The 8,929-nt window shown below is 38.5% G+C and overlaps 1 pseudogene; it reads right to left on the reverse strand.

The window, feature by feature from the left end:
- Positions 1-1,411: 1,411 nt before the first annotated feature.
- LOC146594803 (uncharacterized) lies at positions 1,412-3,644 on the reverse strand (annotated as a pseudogene).
- Positions 3,645-8,929: the final 5,285 nt, after the last annotated feature.

Raw genomic sequence — 8,929 nt, forward strand, 5'->3', positions numbered from 1 at the left:
AGAGAAGGAATAAAAAACCCAATTTGGCAAAAAATAGCTTATTTTATTACAATCTCCTTTTAATCTATTTAAGCTCGAATTAAGGGTTCTTTTATTTTTTTATTATTTCTGAGACTGTATTTTGCACTATATTACCCTTTGTATATTCTAATTACACCAAATTAACATGATTGTGCAATACATCATATTAATGAAGTCATTAATAAATGGTGTTCTTCCAAGTTTGGTGACTGAACAATGCATCAAATCTGGAAAAAATTCTCATCATGAGTATTGATCATCTGGGGACAGATGCAAAATCAGTTCTTGCCTCAGGATATGGACTTTGAAAGAAGTTTGACATGATAGGCAAGAAGAGACTGGTGATGGGTTACAAAAGACTCCCTGTTTGAAACAACTGGGAGACAGTAATTGGATGATGCATTTGATAGCCTGCTTGTCCCACTGTCAGGATGCTGACACCTCAAGTGACATATACTATTCTTATCAATTAATTGATCTGTTTGCTGATTCGACTTCAAATATTAACAGTCTCTTATTAAAATCCTATTGACTCATCAGTAAACCATTGAGAATATTTATTTTTCTGTCTCAATTCAGTGGTTGAATTGAAAACAACAAAACAAGATGATGAGACTTTAACAGAAATTATACTTTTATGTTTGGAAGAGAATATAGGTAACAGTATTTTTCAGATGATAGAGGTGTGTGCTCAAAATACACTTCCCCTAGCAAGGTTGCATGTGGGGTACTCATGTCCTTTCTCCCTCTCTTAAACTGGACGTGTAAGTAGTGTTTCCATTTCCACTGAGTTGTAGCTGGGGCCACCTCCAAATGGGTCCTGACTGTATCATCAGTCACCCATGCCTGAATGGGATTGGGGAGCGTACAGTCACCGGATCACATCCCGTAACTCATTCAGTATCCTGTAAAGCTCACACCACAGCCAAGAGCTGCTTTTCTAGAGGTGTATGATTTTCTGTGGCCCCTTGCAGGGAGCCACACCTATAGATTCCCATTTTGTGGGGGTACATGGTTGGCACAAGCCCCAAGACACTGTATCTCGCATAACCATTACCTCCAGCTCAAAAGATAGTCCCTCATATAGAGTGAATAGTTCAGAGTGTTGGACCATCTCCTTGCATAAGTCAAACCCTTGCTACTGTTCTTTAGTCCACTGCCACTGGTTACTTTCTCTGGTCAAACGTTGATAGCATCCACATTAGGTATGCTAGGTGAGGTATAAAGGTCTGTGAGAACCCCAAAAGGCCCCCAGAAGTTGCAGTTGTTTTAGAGTAGTGGGCAGAGGGTATTGTTGAATAGCATTGCACACTTTCTCAGGGATAGCTTTCGTCTGCCCCTCCAGACTGTTGCTTAGAATTGCACACTAATGTCYACCCCCTGTACCTTCTTAGCACCCCTGCTCCTGTAGGGTCTCTACTAGCAATGATAGCTGATTATGTACTCCTTCTTCAGAAGGCCCTGTTATCAAAATATTATCAATATAATGATGGATGCTACACTCTGGAAGGGGGGAAGCAAGATCAGCCGAGATCATCTGGTAGCAAATAGTAGGGCTATGTTTATAGCCCTGAGAAAGGACTTGAAACATATATTGCTTATTATTCCATGTAAATGCAAACCGATCTTGTGATTGTGGGGATACAACAATGGAAAAGAATGCATTTGCCAAATCAATGACAGCTTTCCATTCCTGCAGATGCTTCCCAACGCCTCCTAGCAGAGTTACTATGTCAGGTGCAATGACTGTTAATGGTGGGGCAATTTTATTTAACTTCTTATAATGCACAGTCATATGCCATGAACCATCAGGCTTCTGAACAGGCTAAATAGGACTATTGAAAGCTGACAGGGCAGGAAATATAGTTTGAGCATGCAGTAAAGAATCTATGGTTTCCTGAATCTCCTTTTTCCCACCAGGACTTCTATATTGTTTCACTTGCACTAATGGAGGGAACTGATGATCCACTGGGTCCCATTTTGGGTATCCTCTAATCAGAGTGACAGATTGCAGCTGCAATAACATAGGACTTTTTCCAAAGGAAACAATCCTTGCACAGTCTGAATCTTTTTGCCCAGTAACATGTTGATTCCCAAGAGGAACTCATGAATCAATGCTAATAAAACAGGGGTAGAAAACAGGAGGAGAGGTTGCCAATTGCTAACATAACCACAGTTTGTACCACTGGGGTGGCCGATCCTCCCAGTCCACATATATGGGTAGTGGAGCTACTGAGCTACGTAATACAGTAACTTCTGCCCCAGTATCTACTAAAGCAATTTCTCCTCCAGAGTACCAGCAAATTCTCAAGGGTACATAAGGGCACCAGTCCCTCCAATGGTAAGCTACAAGTGTAACTCATGTTGCAAGGGACCTACCTCCCCCTCGTTTTTTGGTTAGCAATTTCCGTGCTGTGGCTGGAGCAAGGGAGGCAGTAGGCTGTATTCAGTAATGCTGWTTAGTAACCAATATCACCCCTTACATAAGTTAGAAGTAGAAAGATTATTTTCCTGATCTCATAATACCCCTGCAGCAAACCACCCCACATCTGCCACCTCATTACTTTTCCCCTCTGTTTAGTAGTCTCTGCCAATTTTCTCGCCTTGGAATTCCAAACTACTCTCACTTGCGTAGTACCTCATTCACCAACAAGTGCCAAATCCCTTATATTGTTTACCAAAGCCCCTACTCTCCCAGTTGCAGGCATCACTATGCCAAATAGTAAGAGCTTTAAGGCACTTGGACCCCCCTTTAATAAATGGATTTTCATCTGCCATGTTATTTCCACACCATCTCCATCTTCTAAGCCAGTGGCTATAGCAGCAGCATGTTGATCCCTTCCTCAAAAGTACGGCATGCTCCCACCGTAGTGGCTAATTCACCTCTGGATGGGTAAGCACCTACCACAGCAGCRCACAACCACTGATTCACTGTTGGAGCTGCAGCAATATTCCCTGCCCCGTCCCATGCAGAAGTTAATTGGGTAAGATAATACTGTGCTTGATAAAGGGGCTCATTAACTCAGCTGCTCTCCTAAGAGAGTAAGCAATCCGTCACCTGCACCCCGGGCTCTCACTAACCAGGCTAACAAAGACTCCCCGGCTGCTGCTGGGAAGTAGTTAGAAATTCGCGCAGTTCCTTCGGGATATACRTCCCAGATTGCTCCGCTGTGTTTCCATCTGCTTGCCTCTCCCCCTTCAGTGCACAGGAGGTTGGACCTTCTCATCCAAAATCAACCTCCGAGTCAGATGAAGTACTGCAGATATCACCATCCCACTGGTCTGGGTCCCAGGAGGGTCTAGCTGTYGTCACTCTCACCTGGGCAGCTGTAGCTGGGGCTTTACCGTCGCACGCACGCTAGCTTCTGAGCCGCTTCTGGAACCAAGCCGCTTCGGGGACTGCTAGAGTGGCAACCAGTGCAGCCACCGGCCCCCACCGCTCGGTCTGGGGCCGTCTGGMAGCYGCAGGCGAGCAGCCCCTGCTCGGCTCYCGCCMTMGCCCTTCGCTCTYCTCGGCCACGGCGTTGCCKCTTGTGTCTCCTGCCAACCAGGGCAATTGTAAAGGGGAGGTGGGGGCACCRCCTGGACCCCTTTTCCCACAGAACGGTCTGGCTAGCTTCCATCTCCTGTCTCCTCGACGTTCTTCTGCATTTGCCCATACAAATGTGTCTGATTGTTTGTGAGTCAGATATCTCAGACCGGGGACACCAAAGAAAACGTAGGCTCAGTGAAGAGCAGCCGAGAGCTCAGCAAGTGCGACTGTTTCACAGGAGCACAGTCACCCACCTGAAACCTTTATGTTCATCCACATCCTGAGGGAAGGCACTTCACATCAAGTTTTGAAAGCTGAAGTAGGAGGCAGATTGTTTATGGAATATACTTTATATATATATATATATATATATATATATATATATATATATATGTTGGTGTGTGTGTATGTGTGTGTAAATGTGTATGTATGCTTATGTATATTCCATGGGTCTTAGCTGATGACTAGATTCACCTTTCACTGGAAAATAATGCAAAAGTGCTAAAACTAAATTAAAAATGAAAACCAAATTATTACACACTATAATAAAGTTTCAGGATCGACACTTCCTTTTTTGCTTTACAATGCAGAAYATCACCATAGATTATAATTTATGGAAAGTACAGAAGAAAATTGGTAATCATCCTCTTTAGATGAGATAATTTCAGGATGTCTCTTCAGTTGAGACTGGTTTTTTTTGAGAAAATTGCACTCTTGAAGTCYTGAAGTATTAATGTAAATCATCATCAGTTATTAGTATTTTGACATATTTAACAGTTTCATATTGCCTATTGTTCCACGTAGCCCAATCAAAAAGGTCTCTATGGCTTATTTTCATTACTTTGTTCCTAGTGTGTATCCTATTTTAAATTATGGCTCTTGAGAAATGCTTCATATTTGAAATATTGCTTCTGAAATATGAAAATGGCTTACTAATTATTCTGGAATCATCTCCTTCTTTGATAATTTTTCTGAGCACTCAAATTTATAGTGATCAGAAGTATTGGACAAATATTTTGAATGCACATGATGTGGCAGTTGGCTTGAAAACTTACACTCATAGAATTATTTAATCTTCCAGTTTGTCTTTATTTAATCAGCACATTTTTATTCAACGGTGTTAATATCAATAAAAARAGCTTTTTGCCTGCCAGATGTATAGATATATACCTTTTCAACTAATTTTTCTTTCTTTAAAAGATTATAGTCAACTGAATAAATATTGAAGTAAATTTAGGTGGTTTTAAAAATTTAATGATGATATTAAAGCAGATGTCCAAAAATTGCATCATTCATGTTTTCAATAATAGAAAATAAAAATAAAAACAAAAAGATATGGCCACCTGTCTTATTCCCAGTCCTTAATATAAGTTTCTGAAAGAAAGGAATATGCTTTTTWAAAATGAAATTGGCAGCTCTGTTTTTATATGAAATACCAACATGGTTGCATTACTTGTTAAAGAATTCAAATATATATAATAAAATACTATATATTTCCATCAAGCAAACTGAGTTGTATTCTTTAAAAATATCCAGTATATGGACATATTAATTTTATTTTAGAGGGTGTGAGGGTTTTTTTGKTTTTTTGTTTGTTTTGCCAAACAAATATCTTGGCCAACAAATCCCAGTCAATTTCAGGATGGTTCATTACTTGGAATACATAATCCTCATTAGGTTTCTGCATCGTTTTGGTCATTTGACAGTAATTATAAAACTACTTKCTTGCTTATGAATTGTAGCCTAATTAAATAACCTACAGGCAGCCACAGCAATGATGCTCGATAAGCAACATTTTGTACRTTTCCAAATGCTACTATGTTCTTTTTGCTTTTGCTGATTTCACAGTTTTTCTACAAAGTAAAACTACTGAGGCAGTATTGTAGGGGAGGTTTTCACTGAAAACTCTTCTTAGATCTCTTATAGAAATTAACAAAAGAGCTGGATGATCAAATATAGTAAATTTTTARTTGATCGGGCTTTGTTTGGTTACAGACCAAATGTGAATTTACAATCAAAGGTGAATGGAACAGTGACTATATTTTGGAGATCTTTAATACTTTACATTGCATTTTTGATCCTGTTAAACAAGCATAGCATCTCTTCAGTTCCGTCAGCTGTTTTTCTCCATGGAGGTTTTGACAGGATGCAGGGTACTTATGATAGAACAGATATTCTGAAATTGATAACTAAATGTTGACACAGTATTAGGAAATTTCAGCATTCTCTATCACGCTTCCYTAATTTATTTGCATGAAATGTAAGTTTGAATGACATCCTTAACATCTCCTTTGTCATAATGAAGTCATAATTAAAGATTATAAGGCATAATAGCTATAATACCTTCTCTGCTTATTTAAGGATGTTTACAAAAGCACAATTGGCAGGTAACCAAGTCTAGTGGAGGGCCACCAAGGTGGTCAAGGGGCTGAAACTCATGATATACAAGGAGAGAATGAAATAGCAGGATTTTTTAAGCCTTAAGAAGAGAGGAGTGGGGTGAGGGTAAGGGAGCCAGGAATACTGTTGCTATCTACTGCTATCTAATGAGAYGTTATAGAGAAGATGAAACCTAACTCAGAGGGGCACAGTGCAATGAKGAGAGGCAATGGACACATTTTGGAACACAGGAAATTCCAAAATTACATAAAGAAATTTTTTTTCACCGTGAAGGCAGTCRAAGACTGGACCAGGTTGCCCAGAGATTTTGCAGAGTCTCCGTTCTTGGAGATACTGAAAACTTGACAGAACATAGCAGGAGCAATTGGATCTAAACTGGTTCTGAGCTGGGCAGGTGGTTGGATCAGATGGCTCTGAGATGTCCCTTCTGGTCTAAAGTATTATATGATTCTTTATAGAAACTGCATTTTAAACAGAAGTGAAAAAGTATGTTTCACACTTGTTTTACAGACAAAAGCTTGAAAATCTGAATCCTGAATAAACAAATTGGAGAAAAAAAAAAAAAGTATTTAGGCTAACTTTATATTCTGTCATAAGTTCTAAAATATTTGGGAATGTTTTCAGTTTTTAGATACTTGCATTGGAAGTGGTATAAATCCAGGAAACCCTGTTACTGCTTTCAGAATAGATCTCAGAAATTCTCGGTTTTTACAGCTCTTCTCTGGTTTCTCCAGGAATGGCATCTAACTCTAGGATAAAAAGTTTGATAATTGTTCTTATTCCGAGACCATCAGGCTAAGAGTCTTTTTTTCACTTCTTCTGATGTACTACTGAATCCAYCTCAATTTTTGGATTTGATACCTCTCAAGTTTACCCAGACTGTAAGTTATGAAACTTTGAATCACTGACAAAATGTTACCTGTTCTAGCAGAGTGTCACAAACTAAAGTCACTTGCAGRAAGGACAGGCTTCAATGACAGTTTTAGAAGTGAGCAAGGCTACATTCCTTGTTCTTTTCATTATATAAACAGCTATTAGCTCAGTGCAYGAGAGTACCAGTTCCACTAGTCCTGGAAAGAGCGTAGACCTGCTTTTGTGCTATAGCTGAGTTAATAAGCAGCATTCCTACCTGTGTATAATCTGTTAGAGYAGACCTGCACACGTCATCTGATGTTTAGCTGTGTGCAAGATAATCCACTCATATGGACAAAGACAAGGACAAGGAGGAAAARCATATTCTGACACCAAGTTTTTTCCTCCTACAACTTACATTCCTTAATTCACATTCTCCAAAAGAGGAGTTCATCTCCTGCAGATGATATTTAATACGTATGGTATTTATACTACACATGATATTAACATATTCAATAAGCAATCGTCCATGCTTTGAGCCGTAATTACTGCCATGTTTTCAGATTGCATTAACATGTATTGTAGGTCTTTCGTATACTGGAATACAAAAGGAGATGATGCATAGAAGACAACTAAAAGGTACAGCTACATTCTAGAGGCTGAAGGTGTATTTTTTTTCTTTTTGAGARAGGCACTAGCTGTAGTAGTTGCAGTAACAATCTAATGAGAATGTGATTGCCTTTACTAAGCAATTTGCCTTTACTTAGCAACACAGTTAGGATTTCACTGAAGCTTCACAGCTGGAAATTAAGTTGCATAATATCAGTCTCTCTCTCTCTAATCACACCTTACTTGAGTGAGGTTAAGTCTTTCTGATACAACTCAAGGACTTCCATAATTATATGACACTATTCCCACTCAGTGTAAACACAGCTAATAACAGCATAGCCACCTGGTTGAAACCAGGTACTGATCACGACCCTGTAAGATGTTCTCTCCTCATTACCTCAATAACATTACCTGCCATACATRTTGCATACCACTCTGCCTGAATTTTATCAGGAAATTTCTGGAGATTGATATGGTGGCTGGAAAGTATATCTGGTTCTTCTCTAAACATTAGTTTATYMATTCTTCTAGATTGTTTTTAGTAAAAGAAACGTAATATAAAATTTGGATCATTTTCCAATTGAATATTTATATCTAACTRACAATCTCCACCTGATTTTTTTCCCTTCTTTCCTGATAAGACAGATATCTCCAAGAAAGTCATACAGTTATTCACTTCCAGCTTTATTTGAAGTCCCTGAAATCATCTACGACCATATTAAAAAAAAGGTTATTTAATACTAGCATGGACCATGAATAGTGGATCAGCTGACCTTGCAAGCCTGTCAAAAGTTATAGTTAAATTTTGTCTCTCTGCTACAAGAGGACAGTAAACAATGTAGATATCAGATTGACATTTTGTTGAGTTGTTCCTTTTTTTTTTTTTTTTTTTCAGTATAGATTCTCCAGCAATAATCATGTATTTTCCAGTCTGTCCTGTTAGCTGTGCTGAAAAGAGCACAGCAGATATATTTCAGTTCTGCCAACATTTGGGTTTCCAGATGCATTTTCCAGTTTAAATACTGGAAACATGATGGATAATTTTTGTTGTTTGGAGAAAATTGTTCTTTATTTTTCCTTGYATTCTTTGCTTTAGTCTGTCCTCTTTCTTCTTTAGTCATTTAGGATATTACCATGCTACCAGTTTTTACTTAGTTTAATTTTTAGGTTTAATTTGCTTAGTTATTTTTTGAATGAAGTTGACCAGAAATCCCTTTGACTCACTGATGTTCTACCCTTCTCTTTCATATAAACATCAGCTCACCATTAGCAGGAAAGWAGGCCTTTCTAGGTTTAAAAATTAAAAACTCAATTTTATATCAACTGAAAGTTACTTACACRTATGTATATGCATCACAATACTGAAGTTAGACATCCTAGAAAGAGACCTCACTTTTTAATTTTCAATTTCCTTTCTTTGTTGCTCTTTCTCTTCTGATTCAGCCTCAGGTGAGTATTATTAGATACTTATTCAGAATTTTTTCTTCTTGATTTTTTCATAGATGATATGGAATA

Source organism: Rhea americana, unplaced genomic scaffold (genome assembly GCF_003343005.1).
Source record: "Rhea americana isolate MKP2758 unplaced genomic scaffold, rheAme1 scaffold_25, whole genome shotgun sequence".
NCBI lineage: Eukaryota > Metazoa > Chordata > Aves > Rheiformes > Rheidae > Rhea > Rhea americana.